This window comes from Anas platyrhynchos, chromosome Z (assembly GCF_047663525.1).
Source record: "Anas platyrhynchos isolate ZD024472 breed Pekin duck chromosome Z, IASCAAS_PekinDuck_T2T, whole genome shotgun sequence".
Taxonomy (NCBI): domain Eukaryota; kingdom Metazoa; phylum Chordata; class Aves; order Anseriformes; family Anatidae; genus Anas; species Anas platyrhynchos.
This window is the reverse complement of record NC_092621.1, coordinates 17996137-18017230: the sequence shown is the minus strand read 5'-3', so window position 1 is coordinate 18017230 and position 21094 is coordinate 17996137. Positions and strand designations below refer to the sequence as shown.

General features: G+C 40.7%; 1 long non-coding RNA gene across 1 annotated transcript in view; it reads left to right on the top strand.

The window, feature by feature from the left end:
• The first annotated feature begins 4257 nt into the window (after window positions 1-4257).
• The window catches only part of LOC110354079 (uncharacterized), an 80531-nt gene continuing 63694 nt past the window's right edge, over window positions 4258-21094 (top strand). Inside the window, exon 1 of the long non-coding RNA XR_002405535.4 lies at window positions 4258-5161. This is a non-coding gene — a long non-coding RNA (uncharacterized lncRNA). The remainder of the gene's footprint in view (window positions 5162-21094) is intronic.

The window sequence follows — 21094 nt, the reverse complement described above, 5'->3', positions numbered from 1 at the left end:
AGAAGGAGACTCCACAGCTTCTCTGGGCATCCTGTCCCAGTGCTCTGTCACCCTCACAATAAAGAAGTGCCCCCTCATATTCAGACGGAACCGCCTGTGCTTCAGTTTGTGCACATTGCCTCTTGTCCTGTCTCTGGGCACAACTGAAAAGAGACCGGCTCCACCCTCTTGACACCTTCCCCTCAGATATTTATATGCATGGATGAGGTCTCCCCTCAGTCTTCTCTTTTCCAAGCTAAACAGGCCCAGTTCTTTCAACCTGTCCTCGTACTTCAGGCCTCTAGTCATCTTAGCAGCCCTCCTCTGGACTCGCTCCAGTAGCTCCATGTCCCTCTTGTACTGGGAAGCCCAGAACTGGACACAGTACTCCAGGTGTGGCCTCACCACAGCTGAGTAGAGGGGGAGGATCACCTCCCTTGAGCTGCTGGCAACACTCTTCCAAATGCACTCCAGGATGATTTCCCAATTATGTGTTTGTTCTCATGGTTCTTTCTGTATTATTCTGTGAGGTACCCACCTGTTTCAGAATTGTGTGCACTGGAGAATACACTGTTAGTGCAAGCAAACTGACCAAATGTGAACTGCTCACCCAAGAGTACCTATATGTCATTGAAGAGAAACAGTAACTTTCAGGATGGAATTCATCTGATTGGTTTCAGAAGTCTGCCCTAAATGAATCACACCATAAAGGGGCCTACTCCTCACTCATTACTGTAAAGAAACCCAACATGAATAAGTCTGTGTGGATGACCTAAGATACATGATGAGTCCTCCTCACTCAACATTCCAAAAATCAAGCACGGCCATTTCAGATTTCCTTATTTCTGCTGGAGATTCCTTTAATTATACACAAAAGGGTTAAACACTACTTTCTGTTTTGCAGGAGATCACAGAATCACAGAATTGTGAAGGGACCTTGAGAGATCATCGGGTCCAACCCCCCTGCCAAAGCAGTTTCCCTAGAGCAGGTTGCCCAGGTAGGTATCCAGACAGGCCTTGAATATCCCCAGAGGAGACGCCACAACCTCCCTGGGCAGCTTGTACCAGTGCTCCGTCACCCTCAACATGAAGAAGTTCTTTCACATGTCAGTGTGGAACTTCCTGTGCCCCATTTTTTGACCATTGCCCTTTGTCCTGTCCCCACAAACCACAAAAAGAGGTTGGCCAAATCCCACGTCTCCCACATTTAAGGTATTTGTAAGCATTAATAAGATCCCCTCTCAGCTTTCTCTTCTCAAGGTTGGACAGACCCAGGTCTCTCAGCCTTTCCTCATAGGGAAGATGTTCCATGTCCCGTGTCATCTTTGTGGCCCTCCACTAGACTTTCCAGGAGATCCCTGTCTTTCTTGTACCGAAGAGCCCAGAACTGGACACAGTACTCCAGGTGAGGCCTGACCAGGGCAGAGTAGAGGGGGAGGATCACCTCCCTTGACCTGCTGGCCACGCTCCTTTTAATGCACGCCAGGATCCCATTGGTCTTGGCCACCAGGGCACAGTGCTGGCTCATGGTCAACCTGTCATCCACCAGGAAGCCCAGGTCCTTCTCCTCAGAGCTTCTCTCCAGCAGGTCATCCCCCAGCCTGTACTAATACGTGTGGTTGTTCCTTCCCAGGTGCAGGACTCTACGCTTGCTCCTATTAAACCTCATTTGGTTTCTTCCTGCCCATCTCTCCAGCCGGTCCAGGTCTCGCTGAATGGCAGCACAGCCTTCTGGCGTGTCAGCCACTCCTCCCAGCTTTGTGTCATCAGCGTACTTGCTGAGGGTGGACACTATTCCCTCATCAAGGTCATCGATGAAGATGTTGAACAAGACCAGACCCAGCACTGACCCCTGGAGAACACCGCTAGTCGCAGATCTCCAGCTGGACTCTGTGCCACTGATCAGCACCCTCTGAGCATGGCCAGTCAGCCAGTTCTCAACCCACCTTACTGTCCACTCCTCTATCCCACACTGTCTCAGCTTTGCTAGCAGGATGTCATGGGAGACAGTATCAAAGCCTTGCTAGAGTCAAGGTGACATCCACTGCTCTTTCCCCATCTACCCAACATAGAAGGCAATGAGGCTGGTTGAGCACAGTTTCCCCTTAAATTAGATGTCAGCCTACAGTTTGTGGGGTCTTTGCATTCTTCTGGTACACCTTCAGTTTGTGGGCCTCCCAGTGGAAATCTTTCTCCAGAGTAACATCAGTGCTAATTGCAGGCTGGCCTGGGCTAATTGCAAGTTGCACTGACAGTGTGGCAGGGTGTTCCCCAGCGCCACCTGTCCTGGCGGCTCTGAAGCCACACAGCCATTAGCCATGGAGCTGCATGTGGACCAGAAGCTTAAAGCTGTTGGGTGCAAGTTCCTCCCAGCTCTGCTGCTTGCTCAATTGTCCAGTGTGCCCTGAGTCTCCATATGTCCCTGTCTACTTGTTGCAGACATGTGGTCATGTTTGGCAGGTAAGGCTGCTGTAGTAGTGTTTCTTTTTTGTCATTCACAGAATTTATGCAGCCTGCCCAGGCAGATAACTTGGAAGCTTCTGTTTATCCCAACAGCTAATTTTCTTCCAAGATCACGATCACATATTATATTTTTTAAATCATTGCTTACCAAAATGGAGTACACATCTTTTTTAATATATGACCTATATTCTCTATTCTTAATTTTCTATTTGGCTGTATATGCATAGTCTGTTAGCCCATGGAAGACCAAATAATGTAGAATTTATTTGCATCCCTTCTTTTTGCTATTTACGATTGCTCCAATGTAAGCATGGGCCATAAATTTTAACAGTAGAAACTTTATGTTTCACCACACGTTAATGATAGAAGATGTCTGATGAGAGAGGGACAAAGAACAGAATGTAGAGCGATTTCAGAAGGTGCATTGGTTTTTGGATTACAGTTGTAGTTTAATGCCTATCCGTCTAACTATTTTAATCTGCGCGGGCTGCACTGATTTGTTTTCTCAGTCACAAGTTTATGTTGCAGCATATGAAATTGTCTTCCAGAATTACCACATAGGGCTTCTATGTTTTAAACAACTGCTTATGAAAGGAAAGCAGGCAGACACACAAAATATTCACATTTTCCTGTAATTACTTTGATTCAGAGGGGAAAATTGTTCAGTGACTTTTAATAGACAAATTACCATTTTTTTTTTACAACCAACTTAATAACATTCATTTATTTAAAACAAAACAAACAAAACCCTCTGTGGTGTAGACAAAATCCAGATAATGGAACTGATGCTTGGATTTCCACTGGCTGGCTGGTACAGTCATCATGAGGAAGCAAGGAGTAAAATCGTAGAGGCAAACATAACTTTATTTATTTAATATTCAATAACTTGAGTCCTCTGGTTTGCTGAGATCATAACACATATTTGAACCTTTGCATCTGTACTACTTTACTTTCTGATTGCATTAATAGAGCTGCTGAATTCAATTAACATCTCACAGAATCACAGAATCACAGAATCTCTAGGTTGGAAGAGACCTCAAGATCATCTGAAACTACTTGGCTAGCCAGACATTACACAAATACTTTCAGGAGAATCTGAAGTCTTCAGAAAAATTGTAGTTTAGGCTTGTTCTTCCTAGAACGCAACCGATGCTGTGTCCCATGCCTCTAATTTCCATTAGCTACAGTGTGAGTAAGTCAGAGTCCTCGTAGCCTTTCAGCTAGTGCTAAAACTTTCCGGAACCATGTCCTGTAAGTCTGTCTCCCATCTGTGCTGGAAACTGAGCAGCTCACAGACGTCTTTATTTTTCTACAGGTTAAAATCTTCATAAACATTCTTCCCTGTTCTCTTGCCTTTCTCATCAATGTTGAAGTTGGTCACTTTGTTAAAGTCTATGCATCTGGAAAATTTATATACCCTATGTGTAAAAGCACAGCCCTACCATTTCTAATACTATTGGAACTAATCAGAACTATTTCCCAAAAATCTCTGAGTGTGATTAAACAGAACACACTGTGGAATTTTTCATGCAGTTTGGGAGACAGTTCAAAGCACTGTCAAAGTAAAGCTACTGCTTCAAAAAGAGCAGATGGGAAATGTATATTCAATTTCCACATGGATTGGAATGAGGAACTGAGCCAGCCCTGGACCAGCCCTAAGCTGGAGGCAGGATCGATAGTGCTGTACTTCCAGGTATGTCTGTCTGATCGGCCTTTGCTTCCCCTATCTCTACATCTGTAGTGAGAGTGCTAAGATGTCTGGTATTATTTACAGTTGTTTGCTACACCTGTCATGGATTCAATAGAGATTTAAGTCTAATGCAAGCCTGAACAGGTAGAATGTAAACAGGAGAGAAACATTAAAACTTGCTTCTTGGTAACAGATGGCCTACAAGTGAATTTGGAGAGCTGTCCTAACTCTAGCCTGAGCCCTTCAGGTGGCTCCACAGGAACATATAAGTGACATGCTGCTTAAAGAAGAAAGAAAGAGAGAAATCTGGTGGTTTTCTTCCGAGTGCTCATCACACCCATGAACGTTACAGGGCAATTGCTAATCAGCCTCAAAACTTGCTACGTGCAAGCCATCATCACTTCTTCTGAGACTGACGTGTGGTTTCTCAGTGCAAAGGTTTTGCAGAATCAAAAGCTCACAGTGCAGGAGATGGATATAAAGATGATTTAGTCTTTTGGTCATTTGGGCAGTGAGAACTCCTTCTTTCCTCTTATTCCTTATTCCCTAATTGTCTTTCCCTGGAGGTTGCACAAGTATATCCATCGCAGTGCTAATTTTGCATCTTTTGGCAGGATCTGGTATGATGCAGTCTACATTCCAGAAAAAGAAAAACACTGGTATTTATAATTGCAGTTTTGATGAGCTGTGTGGCAGCTAAAATCATTATGGGTGAAATCCGATCTCAGCTTCCAGACCACAGAAATAATGTGTCTACATTTAAGTAGGGAGGGGAACACTGATTCATATAAAATACAGCTTGAATCATACAAGAATGAATGCTTCTTGAAGGCTTACAATGTTAGGTTAATTATTCGCTTTTAGTATGCATTTTGATTTCCCGCGGGGCTAGGAAAATGCAGAAATACTGTCCTAACCACAATAATACTTGTCTTCACCATGTTTCTAGCCCACAGAAACACAAGAGATCTCCTTGAGAATCCTGATCCCAACAGACTTCCAGGCTTTTTCTCAGAGAGTAGAGCACAGGTAAGTCCAGATAACTTTCAAAGTTTGTATGCGTATTGAAGCCAGCTGCAAAATCTGTAGATGATGTAAATCAGCGTAGTCGCACTGATTTAAACAGAGCTGCATCAACATTCACCAGCTGAGCATCTGGCTCCTCATCCTGACTCTTATCCCAAACATGTGTTCACTAAATATTTCACTGTATCTTTCTGACATTAATAAAGTTTTTCTTCTTACTCTGTCTCCTACTATACTTTCTAAAGCAACTCTCTTACATGTGTTTGTACTTTGCAACTATCATTTCCATCTAATATCCATTATTTGTATTTTAACTATCATGCTGTTTTTAGGAGTACATAAGAGCAATTTAGCTGGAGGGGGGGAAGTGCCATTGCTGTGTTATTGCTTTTGACACTGATCTGTAAGTGTTTTAAGTTACGCTGTTGCTGTGCTTTCATGTGAAAAAGTAGATCATTTTTTCCCTCCACACGATATACGAGTGTTTTCTTAAGATATATGTAATTGCAGCCTAATACAATTATATTTACCAGTTGCTATACTTTGACATAATAATAAGCAACTTTCCATTAAAATGTCTTCACAGTTTTAAAACACACTTTTTCTCAGCTGGTCTTACCCTTGTGGAAGACTAACTCATCTCATTTCATACCCTAGTTACAATATGATTTGGATGGAGTTCAGGAACAGATCTCCCATTCTTAAGATCTGGATCCCAGAGCAGAGCTCTCACATTAATGTGAAGCATGTGGCTAAATCCCTTAAATGATTCTGAAAACTTCAACCATCATCCTTTTTTTTTTTTCTCTCTCTTTTTTTTTTTTTTTTCATTTTCTGGCTCAACTCCTACTGTTAATCAGAAAATATATTTGTTTGTTTGTTTTTAATTAAAAAAAAAGTACTCATTTCATAAAATAAAGAATAATGTGAAATCTAGATGAGTGGGATTGCTCTGATAGTGTTCAGATCCTATTTTTCCCAAATTTCATTATTCACTTTGAAGAATTTAGTCTTTACCCAACTCCTCAGTACAGCTACGTTACTAACAGTCCATAAGCTAACTTGATTGAAGCTAGTTCAGTTGGGCTGACAAGCTTTAATATCCCACTTTGACTGCGATGTAGGCACACCCACAATGTGGGAGAGGAAACAGAAGTAAACCAATATGCCCAAGATTACAGAGGGAGCCCGCAGCCAAGCCAGCAAGGAACTCTAGACTTGTGGCTTCAGGATCAGCGCCTTTCTTTCCCTTCCAGGAATCTGTAGGATGTGTTCTACCTTCCAAATTTCAGGCATAATGCAATTTATAGTTTTGGAATTTATGATATATTGTGTTTTGATTTCTCTCACATTCTGTCCTTTATTTTTTAATCACATGAAAGGTTTGTGGCTATTATCTGCCTTGCTTCTCTTACTGTGAATGTTGGATGCCTGCAGAATTTTTTTTCTGCACTTTTTAATCACTTACACTGTCAAGACTGAAATCATTTCATGCTGATTTTTGTACTTTCTAGGCCAGAGGCATCACTGCACTACTGTAGTTTTAGGTAGTAAATAATCCTTTTCTCCATTTTCTAGCATGATTAGTGAATTAGGCCCAGTGTTTATGTGCAATTAAAAAAAGTGATAAAAGGATAAAAATAAAACAATCCATAGTGGCTCTTGGGGCTAATAGGAAGTAGTAAGGAATCATCCTCAGAGACTGTTTCAGTGTGATGTAATTTCACTGGTACTCAGGCACCATGGGAAGGAAAATGTTGGAAATACTTAAATACAAAGCTCCAGTTGATTTCAAGAGAGATTGCACATTAGGGTGGAATTTGGCCTTTCTAATTCACAGTGGTCTTATGATCAGACTCAGGCTGATTTCAGCTCCAGCTACACGCTCTCTTGCTCCAAGCGCTTGCTGCTGTGATCCTTTCCAGGATTGCACAGGAGGGGCATTCATAATGCAGAGTGAGGCACTGTGGTTTATTCCCAGAGCTGCCGTTGTCTACCTGAATGACCTCAAACTAGTTGCTTTACATCCTGAGTTTTTCCATCTGTATGGCACTTTGAGATCTACAGATGAAAAGTACTATATAAAAAGGAGGAATTATTATGGATGTGGCATAATGAAGTTATTTGTTTGTAATCGGTTGCTTGTATCGCACAGTATGTTTATGTTGCCCCTTTACACTTCACAGCAACATTTTCACTCTCATCAGTCCTTAGAACAGGGAGGACGTGACTAGAAAGATGACTCATACAATCCTCTAGGATACAGAAATGATATCAGTTATGCCTGCTAATCCTCATTATACCTGTCTCAGCCTTCTGGGAAAGAAAACTCTTGTTTTAGTTGGTCTTTTCTTAAGCAGTGGGAATTTCCCAAGTAATGTTATTTAAATACCAGCTCTAAATATCCATGCTAGTTCCCAGATTGCCATTTGTTCTGAGGGTACAAACAGCACAGCACATGCATTTCTCTGGATCAAAGCAAAGAAATGCCTAAAGGTTTAGTTTACTGGCATTACCTTGGTAGTTCTGACTCCTCAGTTTCCTTGAGGGGTTGTACTTGCAGCAAGCAGACAGCTTGGGAGAGCACAGGATATGGAAATATATACTGCAAAGTAATGCTATTGCCATGCAACAGCAGACCTCATTACTTTTATTTAGGGATGCTGGACAGACACAGATTTAGGTGGCAAAGTGTTTGTATATCTAGTTCCTAATTAACTCACTGTGTGACCAGCGATAGCAAAGCACTGCAAGAGACTCCATTAGCTGACGGATCTTACTGAAAAAAAAGGAAGAGTGTGTGGCTCAGCAACAAATAAGACCTTCATAAAATTATTTTATTTGGATTGTTGCCTACTAAATCTCAAAAATAGCTGATATTCCCAACTGCGCCTTTGGTCACTACGATAATATCCAATCTCGTTTAAAGTCATTCTCACTAGGAGAATGGTTTTTCTCTCATCCCACAGGGGACCATTTCAGAGTCTGATACACCTCATTCTCATATCCATCCTTCTTTCCCTTTCTTAGGATTTTGGTTGTCCTGAAATAATTCCTTTCCTATTAGATACCTTTTAAATATTTATCCATCTGGCTTTTTTTTTTTTTTCCCCACTTAACCAAATTTGACAGATTTAATACCTAATCTTACCTGGTAAAATCAATTCTCCACACCCCTACTCCTTTTTATTGTTCCCTCACTGCTCTCCAGTGCACATTTTTCTTTTTTTCAGAACATTATTCCTAAAATATAGTAGAGTGTTGTGGATGGCATGATATGCACAATGTTTGGAAACAGATTTTTTCCATCTTGCCCACTGAGGATGCCACTTTTGCCTGCGTAGTCTACAGCTACATTACCTACTTGTATCCTGTTTCCAATGCACGTCTATGTTTCTGTCCACTCTCACCTCTTGACTTCTCCAAAATGACTGGTTTCCAAATTCCCACTTTCCACTGAATGTGTTTTCCCTTATATTCATATGCCTGCCTAAAGACTGACCCTTTATTTCTTTTCTCCTGTTCATTTTTCAAATCTCCCTGGATCCATTAATGCTATTTTATATCTTCAATATTTGCAACACTTACTTTAATGTTATGTGGGCTCATATATGCTTTCTGCTAGAAAGCAATGCCTGTGATTGACAAAATGCCCAATAATTTCAATTTATAAAATTCATCACAATGAAAAATACCAAATATATTATCTTTGACTAAGTTTGGAAGTTAGCAAATCTCATACTACAATAATCAGTAGCATCTTTCTTCTTACTACAGACAGGAACACTGGTATTCAAGAAGCAAATCCTCTGTGAAAGTTGTTTGAAACAGAGGTATTTTCCTGATGAATGCTTTCTGATTAAGGAGTGGTTTTGTGAACATGCTGCTCCTGTTAATCTTCTTGGGACACTTCTCAAGCTAAAAGCAGTATGGTCAGACAGTTGATATGTCAATTGCATTTCATATTGAGAGATTTTAGCTTCTGGATATTTCCAACATATCCAAAACTAAAGGATGTTTCAGAAGTCTTTGTTAAAAAGGTTTGGGGAAAAGATCACATTGCATGCAGCAGCTGTTTGCGTGGATTACCTAGTCTAGCCATTCTGTCAAGGCTAAAAAAAATACTGTCTGAACGGCAGGGAGAAAACAAGTCACTGAAATATCAGTTAAAGTAAGAGCATGCTGCAAGCAGCATGGCTGAACTTCCTCGGGGGTCGAGCTCCAGCTAGGACAATTAAGTGAGACAGTGCTAAACAAAGAGCTTGCCTGGCTGTCCTGCTTATGGGCTTTTTTTGCATGGCAAAATATTCCATTGCAGTGTAGATCTTTCAAATGTGTTGTTTTTCACTAAATATTTGTGATCAAATAAAACAAATCTATTTGTTTTGTGTATGAGCTTCATTTTATGCAATGGTAGGACGTGCCTTTCTTGTCCTCTTTATGATCTTCCTTCCTTCCTTCCTTCCTTCCTTCCTTCCTTCCTTCCTTCCTTCCTTCCTTCCTTCCTTCCTTCCTTCCTTCCTTCCTTCCTTCCTTCCTTCCTTCCCTCCTTCCTTCCCTCCTTCCCCCCTTCCCTCCTTCTTTTCTCCCTTTCATCCTTCCGTCCGTCCTTCCCCATCTTTCTATCCTTCCTGTTCTTTCTTAAAAAAAAAAAAAAAGCAAAAAGCTTCCTAGAGGTTTCTTGCTTTACCATTCTGAAACCTCCTAAGATGAATATTTATTCTCAAAGTCCTCAGCACTCTATTTTACTCTCAACTTTTCTTTTTTTTTGATCACTGTCTAGCATCCTGGCTTCTATTTCTTAGCACTGGCTACTCTCATTTTCATGGGAAAAACAAATAAAATAAAACATTAAATTGATCACAGGATTTCTGCTGCAGATCTGGACCATCTGTGGTAATGAACTGAACATGTGATAATGACAAAGCAATAATTAAAACATGCCCAGTGACAGTCTGTTGACCCTAGATAGGACATTGGTGTCTCTGTGGACCATGTGGGAAATTTTTCTCTTTTATAGTTGTTAATTAGTCAGCAATACAGTCATCAGAATTAATAACCACTAATGAGGATTAAGAGCAGATGAGCAGCTTTGATTCAGACTGTTGTTTTTTATGCTCTTTATTTCCTTTTTCATTTTTCTATGGAATTACCTGTTTTATTATGTACTGCTTGCAAACACCCTACTTTTACTCAGATAATAGAGGGGTCATGGCTTCTTGGAAATCAACATAATTTAAAGCAGTCTCTGCAACTTCTTTTCCTCTTTAAACCCCTACCAAAGCTCTAAAAAGCCCTTAATTTACTCACTCAGGTCACCCGCTTCCCCTCACACATGGATCTGATTCATTCCCCTCTGGGAAGACACAAACACAACTCCCTCCTGAGTCACTTAGTACTACTTCTAAGTTGGCTAGAGGAAAGTAAAAAAACTCAAGAAGTGCTCCTTCCATCAGAGCATGACTGCATGATATGTTGAAATGACGAATAAGGCTAATGACCCTCTACAGCTGTGACGATGTGGGGCTGATCCACCAAAGGGGAACAGTCTTATCAGGTCTATGAAGCTAGTAACAATTTAGTAGCAAGAAAAAGTGAGCACAGAGCCACTTCGCTTGTCTTTTGCAAGGTTTAGTAAAAAGTGGCACATGGGTATTTTCCATGAGCCACTTTCTGAACTTAAATGGTCTGAAATGAACTGGCCGCAGCCCCAGGAGAGGCAGGAAGGGCATTGCCTTGTGCTGGACCCAAGGGCTCTAGTCTTCTTTCCTTCCATATGAGGAGAATCAATTTATATGGCTTTTCTCAAGTAAGCACAGTTAATGTATGCAAAGATTTTTCAAATCACTGAATCACTGTCTAGCATCCTGGCTTCCATTTCTTAGCACTTTAAGCTTTCTGAATTTGCATGCTTCTGGAGATTTCCCTTTGGACATTCAGATCCATTGAGAAAAAATGTATTAGTAGGTTTTTAAGTCACCCATCAGCAGGCTTATTTTTAATATTAGCCTTTTGTGGACTCCTCACTCTATCCCAAGCACCCATATACAACAGTATTAGCATGACTGGACTCAACAATAATTTAATTCTCACCCTGATGGTATCTGATCTTAGATACTGGCACAATGTTGCCAGTTAAAACTAAACAACTATCTCCTCCCCCCCTTCTTTTCTAATCCTCAGCATTATGCTCAGGAAATCTCATATCCCTATAAAAATGATCTTCTTTATCCACTGATGAACTGTATGCACAAAATCAGTTATTTTCTTAGAAGTGCATTTTGATCAACTCCCTTTTTGAGATTTTTGGGGCACAGATCATCGAAGTCTCACTGGAACTGTCAAGACACGTATAGATTTCCCTCTTATTGTTCATTACAAGATAACATAACTCTAAATCGGGCTAGTGACTCACCTCCCCCTGAGGGGCTGCAGTTATAAGAGAGTTAATTATTCACCTTTCAGTCGTGGAAAGATTCCATGCAGCTGTTGGTATTGGTCTGGCTTTTCTTCACCCAACCACACCTACTGAACATCAAGGAGCTTACAGGGGGAAGGGGATGGGGCTGGACTGCTTTTTTTTTGAACTGACCAGGCAAGATCCTCATCTGTATGTGACTCAATAACTCGACTATGAACTCAGGTTTCATGAATGTGGAGAAATCTCCCTGAACTTTCACTTACCTCCCTGAACTTATGCTCCCTCTCTCTGTGTTATAAAAGAAACCAAACTAAACAAAACATATTTTGTACTGGACATGGCTAGCATTCCCTGATCTAATCTGGTCTGCAGTTCACATTTCGAGTGGGAGGCATAGGTAATATTAAGCACCACTCGACAGGACATCTCTCTAGGTCTGTATATATATGTGTTACATCTCCTTTTTCCCCTCTCCTCTTGCCCCTTTTCCCCATTATCTGGCCACCTAACAACCCACCAAGCAGGAAAAAAAAAACCACTATGTTTTAATTTAATTTGAAAGCCACAGGCACTTCTGCCTACCTGATCCTTGTTCAAAGATACAAAGCCCCTCCATTCTGCCTCCAGTAGCAACACACAAGTTCCAGCACAGGTAGTAACCCTTCATACACACACACGCACATGCACACACACCCTGCATTGTTTTGTTCTTCCTATTTCTGTCCTTGTCAGCTGTGTCTGCTTTCACTCAGCACTTAACTCTTTCCCCATCGGCACCAAACCTAATGATTGTTTAATGGCAAGCAAAGAAACAGCCCAAGGAGCAGAGGTCAAAACATAAGACTTCTCCCAGGCACTGGGCTACATAAACATGCTTTCTCTTGTACTCTGCCTCTCAGTCTTAGACCACTTCCAAGAATGCTCAGTGACAACAGCTTTATAAAGGCAACCATTTACTTCACAGCAAGCTGTGGTTTAAGAGCTAGCTACAAAAGCATTGAGAGAATGGATGAAAGCACCTACCTTTTGGAAAGAGTTTTGAGGAAGATGGCTGCAATGTGACTAGTGGTGCCCTAGTCACAGTGAGAAGTATTTACTGTTCCCTACTGGCAGACCTCACCCCAGCAGAGTGTCTTCTCTAAAACCCATTCGTGGTACTTCTGCATTCTCTTGGTCTATATGGTCTGTCTAATGTGTACTTCTGGGATCGGTGCTGGGAATGTGCACATACACATGTGGTGTCTCCTGCCTGGGTTATAGGAGCTCCCATGTCAGTGCTGTGTTCATCCCTTCAGTCATACCTCTTCTGGACTGTATTCCCACACAGGACAGAAAGCAAGCATAAAGAGGGAAAGTTAAAGTGGTTGTTAGGTTAGGACAGTACTATACCTAGCTTTAAACAGTGCAGAAATCAATATACAGACTGACTTTACAGCAGAGCATTAAATATTTCTTTTGGAATCATATTCAAGTCCTGTCTTCCAAATCAAGGACAAGGGATTTAAAGATAAGTCTCTCATATTCACATCACATCCCACTAGTAAATTAACTATATTAAGGTCTGCAAACTTGAAGAGACCCAAAACCAGAGACCCTTCCACCCAAGACCTGTGTGGAAGGTCTTGCTTCTGGCTGCTTTCTGTATGAGAACTGGTCCCATCTGCTTGCTCTGAATGCACCTGGCAGCTGGGCCCTGCATAAGGGGAAGAAGGGAGAACATTTTTAATGCTGAGTTGAAACAGGGTTGAAGCAGCTTAAGGACATCAGAAGTTTTACACCTGGATATAGCCCTGCTAACATGTGAATAGGCACCTGCCCAGGGAATTTGAAGCTTCATGTGATACCTGTATATTACATTCAAATGCTTAGCTTGGTGGGAAGGTATGAAAATCTCTCTCTCATCTATACACATCTATACACCAGTATAGGCTGGTGACTGACCTGCTGGAATGTAACTGCAGAGGAACTGAGGGTCCTGGGAGACAGCAGGTTAACAACGAGCCAGCAGTAATCCCCTTGTCGATCCCCTTGTCAACAAGGCCAATGGTGGCCTGGGGTTCATTAGGATGAATGTTGCCAGCAGGTTGAGAGAGGTGATCATTCCTCTCTGCTCAGCCCTGGTGAGGCCTCACCTGGAGTATTGTGTCTACACATGTTGCCTAAAGAGATTGTGGAGTCTCCTTCTCTGGAGATAGTCAAAAGCCACCTGGTTGTGATTCAGTGCAACATGCTCTAAGTGACCCAGCTTGAGCAGGGGGGTGGACTAGATTAATTCCAGAGGTCCCTTCCAACCACATTCTCTGATTCTTTGATAATATTCTGTTTACACAGGGCCTACACATGGCTTCTTGCCATTCTGGCTTTATTAGGTGTATTTATTGCTACTATCTTCTGTTTATAGTTTCAGTGTAACCTGTGAGGAGAAGCTGAATGACTATCTGAACTGATACTTATAGGCACATCACTACAGAACACCCTTATAAATTCATACTATATCAGGACACTATAAAACACCGTAATAGCTTGCTATTAGATCACAGAATCATAAAATCACTTAGGTTGGAGAAGACCTTCAAGATTATCAAGTCCAACCATTCAGCTAATATAAGTCACCCCTAAACCATGTCCATATGTGCTCATCTACACATTTCTTAAATACCTTCAGCAATGCCATCTCCACCACATCCCTGGGCAGCCTGTTCCAATGCCTAACCACCCTTTCTGTGCCTAATCACCCTTCCTGATAACCAATCTAAACTTTCCCTGGCACAACTTGAGGCCATTGCCTCATGTCCTATTACTAGTCATCTGACAAAAGACACCAATGCCCTCCTCACTACAACCTCCTTTCAGGTAGTTGTAAAGAACAATGAGGTCTCCCCTCAGCCTCCTTTTGTCTAGACTAAAAAGATGCAGTTCCTTAACTGCTCCTTATATGTCTTGTTCTCTAGTTCCTTCACCATCTTTGTTGCTCTTCTCTGGACAAGTTTGAACAACTCAATATCGTTCTTGTAAAGTGGGACTCAAAACTCAAGGTGTGGTCTCATCAGTACCACATACAAGGGGACAATCACCCTTTTTGGCCTACTGGGCGTACTGCCGGTCATGTTCATCTGGCTGTTGACTAGCACCTCCAGGTCCTTTTCTGCTGGGCAGCTTTCCAGCCACTTTTCTGCAAGCCTATACCTCTGGATGGGGTTTTTATGATCCAAGTGCAGCACCTTGTTGAATGACATACAATTGCATGCAGCCCATAGATCCAGCCTGTCCAAGTCCTTCTGCAGAACCGACCTACCCTCAGGCACTGCACTACTTACTACCCAACACTCTCAGTCAACTTGGTGTGGTCTACAAACTTACTGAAGGTGCACTCAATCCGCTCATCATAATCACTGATAAAGATATTGAACAAAACTGTCCCCAGTACTGGCCCTGGGGAACACTGCTTTTGACCAATTACCAACCAGATTTAACTCCATTCATAATTCTGGTATCACAGAGTATAACAAACAAAGATGGAGGATAGCATACGTTGAATGCCTTCACAGAATGTGTCTACAGAACTCAATATCCAAGTTGCCATAAAAAAAAAATTTCGCATAAACTTTACTGTAATCTCATTTTCTGTTCCACATACATGGATTGTAGTGCATTTTTCTAAGCAAACAGAAATGTGTATATGGAATATGTGACCTACTAGTAAAAATAAATTAAAAATGATCTTATTTGTGTCTACTAATTTTATGGTTTAATTGGAAGTTTCAAGCTCCAGATATAAGTCCATACAAGATAAATGAACAGAAAAAAATAAACTTTCTTCTCCAGCTGAAATAATTAAATAATCACGTCCCCCATACTTTCATCGTCTGGAGCAGGATGAGGATCTGATTTATCAAAATACTTAAGCTCCTGACTGTCTTTAGCTTTGTGTCTAATTTTATTGACTTCTAAGGAGCTACTCACAGCCATAGATTTGTATATACATGTACATATGTATAAATGTATATGTATACATACAAAAGTATATGTATACATCCATACAACACACATAAATTTAAATATATAAATTTAAATGTATATATTAATACACATCAATGTACATTAATGTATTTGCAGAATTTGAACACTAAAAGGGAAATCTATGCTGCATTTCAAAAGGAAGAGTATTACTCATCCATTAGAAGAAGACAGATTCCCAAACATTTTAGACCTCCACCACAAAATTGTCACGATCTGCATTTCTCTTGCAGAACAACTGTTTTTTATTAGAAGTACTGAAAAGGGACCTCCTTAAATTTGTGCAATGATTCTGACTTTTCCAAGCCATCGCCAGACAGAATTGCCAATCTGATAGTTTTCACTGTTTTATATGATTGTGGCTGTGATTGTTTATGAAATGCAATTTGGAAACCACCAAATATACAGGCATTTAAACCTTGACAGAAGGTCCATGTAACCAAGGGGAACTGTAATTTGTGTTATCAGACAATGTATGGAGCCACTATTACCTCTTTTTCTGAATTTCTTCTGCTAAAAACACTTCTACAATAATGCCAATATGAATTGAATCAGTTAATGATGGTTTGAAAAGATGACTGGGAGAACTAGCACTTTTTGTCATCTTTTTACACCAATGATTGCTTCAAAGTGTGGAATTGGTTTATAAGACTGTTACATTTGACTGTATTTGTTAAATTCAACATCTTTAGGAGTCAGCTGTGCCCAGCTGTTAAACACTCTAAACACTGATCTAAACAGTCTGTCAGGTTACAGTAGGTATCTTTATTACCCTTTCTCCATCAACCCTGCGTCAAAGGGGTAATCTTTCAAATTTTTCCAGTAGGTCCATAGACAGTTTAGAAACTCGTAAAGACCTTCTGACTCACCCACTAATTGATGTGTGCAAAGGCCAAGGTCTTAATCTGAAGAACTGGAGTACTTCTGATTGAAGTTTTCCATCAAAGAATTACCAATGGTCATCCTAAGTGCTCTGTTTAACAAAAATAAACTCAAACTTATCTTGCTTCAAAGAAGTGGATATTATCCATAATGACACTGCCTTGCCAATGCAAGAATCTATTAAAGACTTTTCCTGGCATTGACTTTCACAGAAAAATATTATAACACTAAATAGTGACCAACAAATACTTTCTCTCGGTATAGACGTCTGTCATGTTTCCTTTAATTGTCTCCCCACACAGGCTAAATAAGAGTTGTGCCTTCTATTCCCACATTTCTTATAATCGATGCCAGGTTTCCTATGAACTGATTGTCAGAGACCTTCTAATCACACTAGAAATGAGATCTCTATCACAGGCATCTCTCTACAGTGACTCAGTCTTGATGTATTATTATTGAATAACACTCTAATAAGTAATAATAACAATAAAGTGATAATAGCAGGACTGATAATAGTAATAGTAATGATAGAAGCAGTTGTAACAAGAAGAAAACAAACAAACAAACAAAAAAACAATAAGCAATAAAGCACCTGTAATAAAATAAACCTTTAGGTTACTGAAAAGAAGCATTCAACTTCAGCATATCTGAAACCAGAAATACTCAACCCAAGAGTTATTCATGTCCCAGACAGACAGTGGAAGAACAGTCGAAGACATTTATGAAACACTTAAATATTGGTTTTGACATAATTTTTCCTATTAGCTCCTTCCTTGCATGAGAACACAGTGGTATGATATGTGCCAGGGTTGGTCCCATGTTTAGTATGGGGATATTAGTAAGACCCAAACACAGATGAACAAAGACGGATCCATGTTGTCATTTTGAGCAGCTGCAAGACCAAGCATAGAAGTTGTGATAGCACTGATACAAAAATCTGGGAGGCTTTTGGGAGGTTTGACAGTACAAATGCTAAGCTTCATACATCTTATCTCCATCTCATGGAGAGGAGCTCTGACAAAAAGGAAATAGGGGTCCTAGTGGACGACAGGTTGACCATGAGCCAGCACTGTGCCCTGGTGGCCAAGAGGGCTAATGGGATCCTGGCATGCATTAAAAGGAGCGTGGCCAGCAGGTCAAGGGAGGTGATCCTCCCCCTCTACTCTGCCCTGGTCAGGCCTCACCTGGAGTACTGTGTCCAGTTCTGGGCTCTTCGGTACAAGAAAGACAGGGATCTCCTGGAAAGTCTAGTGGAGGGCCACAAAGATGACACGGGACATGAAGCATCTTCCCTATGAGGAAAGGCTGAGAGACCTGGGTCTGTCCAACCTTGAGAAGAGAAAGCTGAGAGGGGATCTTATTAATGCTTACAAATACCTTAAATGTGGGAGACGTGGGATTTGGCCAACCTCTTTTTGTGGTTTGTGGGGATAGGACAAAGGGCAATGGCTGCAAGTTAGAGCACAGGAAGTTCCACACTGACATGTGAAAGAACTTCTTCATGGTGCATGATGGAGCATTGGAACAGGCTGCCCAGGGAGGTTGTGGAGTCTCCTTCTCTGGAGATATTCAAGGCCTGTCTGGATACCTACCTGGGCAGCCTGCTCTGAGGAACCTGCTGTGGCAGGGGGGTTGGATCTGATGATCTCTTGAGGTCCTTTCCAACCCGTACAGTTCTGTGATTCTGTGATTCTGTGATCTCTACTCCAAATATCAGCAAACATAAACACTGGGATAAATCATAATTATGATGGCATGTTTCCCTCCATATATATTTATTTTATTATTGCAAATAATATATGTAATATATATTCGCACACATATATTATTATTACTACTTTATTTCTTTTAATTATTGAGTTGCATGGGGAAAAACTTGTTTAGATTAGATAGACCGGTTTGATTAGAGATATCACAAGGACCTCCTCAGTTATGGGAGATGGCAAGCAGACAAAATCAATCTTTCTTGACTTACAAGTAGGTCTGTAGTGCAGTCAGGATGTGGAGGCTGTAAACATACATATGGAACCAAACCTAAATTAATCTGGTAAGCTGTGAAGATGTGCTGACACAGAGTTTGGTGCAGAGTTTAGCTATACAAACCCATGTGGGACCTTCTGTGCTTACTTGAGTGGGTAACACATCCTGAAGTTAACGATGCAATGATTTCACTGTTGCTGGTTCAAGTAACACATAGTCTGTCAGCCAGCCAGGGCATGACAGGTTATGGCTGGGGAACACTGGATCCCAGTGATCCTCATCTAGCACAAAAAAAATGGTTGGAAAACAACAGAACAGCCCAAAGTTACACAATATAATAAACCTGTCCTGACAGTCTAAGAGACCAGGGGAGGAAACAAGTGTCTTGGTCTTATTACTGCTGCCTCTCTCTTCGCAGCTGGTTCAGGCAAAGTCCAGAGTTCAAGCAAGTTTACCAGAGCCCAAGCCCACTGTGAAGATGTAGTATCAAAAAGAATTAAAAGCTGCAGTACGTTATGTGCGTTACAGTCACTGTAGCCTGACGCATCATTTTTCTTTTGCCTTTTCAACTTTGCAAGCTAAAAAAGTGCAGTGTTAAAAAGCTGAGTTATTGAAAACTGCAACGTGGGGTTTGTTTAGAAGGTTTTGGAATTGTGCATCCACACCACACATTTCAGGGAGACTACATGCAGAAGGATCAGAATGTTGCCAGTTTTCATCAGGAGCTTTACTTTTACCTCCTTTTTGCTTCTTACTTGTCCTGTTCTCTCTACCCTAGCATCTTCTCTTTCTTTCGTACACTTTCACAAGTTATTTTTCTGCCCACATACATTTTCTTGTTTTTAACCACAGTGTATATTTGCTGAAGCCTGGACAGTCCCAGAACACTTGAACATGGTAAACATGACATTTCACAATGCTTGTTACACTTGGATATAGAAAACATGATACTTCCTGAATAGTCAGTTTCACAAAACTAAACTTTATGGAGTAGAAAAAACAATAGCTGCAGAAATGTAGGTCACACAGAAAGCTTTTTCTTCCACTTGTTATTAGTGGAAGTTGCTCTTGCAAAAGATTAGTTTCATCCTTCTGCTGGGTAAGGATAGAAACCAGAAGTACAATAGCCAACACATTACTGTTCTGCAGGGAATTTGGCATCCATATACATCTACAAGACAACTGTGAATCATGCATATATTAACAGGTTGTAAAAGATTTATCGTGTTTTTAACTGATGTTGAGTTCTCAGAAACAATTTTACAAAGACAGTTGTTCAAGATTCCTATGTTTTAGTTTGCTGGGGCTTGATATAAACATTTTCTATCTAGTCTTCTGAGGTTTTGTGTGTGTGTGTGTGTGTGTGTGTTTGTGTGTGTGTGTGTGTGTTTGCTCAGAGTCACGCCAGCCAAAACCTGCTGGATTTGTCTGATGTGAAACTGAACCACTGAGAAACCTCTGAGCTTTGCAGTCACAAGCTGGAAGAAAATCTGGCCTCAGTACTGTGTACAGTTCTGTGCAGGCTGATGTTCACTGGCCTTCTGTCTTCACTGCAGTATTGGAGTCCTGCATCACGCATTCACCAAGAGCTTTTCTTACCTTGAACACATAGAGCACAATGTAATTTGCAAACTTTTATTACAGGTAATCTTCATCACATTTTCTATGCTTTTGATTTTTTTTTCCTTACTATTCTGCAGTAGAGGTACATTAAAATACCACTTTTCAAGACTAAGGCTATTGCTAAAAATAAACGCTAAAATAAGCCTTGTTACTTGAAAGGATTCCCTCCTTCTTTCTATTGTAAAACAGGAATAGGCACACAACTAATAATAGATTAATGTTTGGCTAAGTAATAGTGAAAAATGATAAATACAGAAACAATACAGGTTGTTGCATCCAGTCAACAGTCACACTAGTTATAGCATAACTAGCATAAATATAATATAGCATAATATAAATGGTCTACATTTTACAGTCTGAAGCTCTAGGAATGCTCTATTAAAAAAAAAAAAAAAAAAAAAAAGCCAAAACCAAAACCAAAACAAACAAACAAACAAACAAAACACTTAAGAGAAACTGGAATATGTTCCAGGATATTTATGTGGCTTCATTTTTTTAAAAAGTGAAAACTTGCATTTCTTTTCAAAATTAATTGTCCCCAGAGAATGTTCCTAAACAAATGCTAAGTTTTTAAATCTGCAGTTTAAATGCATGAGAAAGGGAACATAAATCAGAATGGGATCAATATGAAATAAGATGTGTGTGTCCACACAAGGCACAGTATATATTGAAGATAGCTTCTGAAGAAGGGAGTCACCTGAATACACAGTGCTTTACTGCAGCTGGAGGTTTTCCTGGATTGGCCAGGAAGCCTGTGCACCCTTCTTCCTTTGTCCTTTGTCTTTGATTCAGTATTGCTCAAGCAAGAAGCAGGCAGACGGAAAACAGGAGATAAAGACCTACCTCCAAGAAAAACCCTCACATGTCTGGATGCTTCTTATTCTACCTTCAGTATAATGAACATGTTTATTCCTAACATTCTGTATATCATAAAGCTTTAGTAATTGTTTGCACTATACATGTGTGCTGTGTCTGGCTGGGATGGAGTTCCCCTTTCCCCACAGCAGCCCACA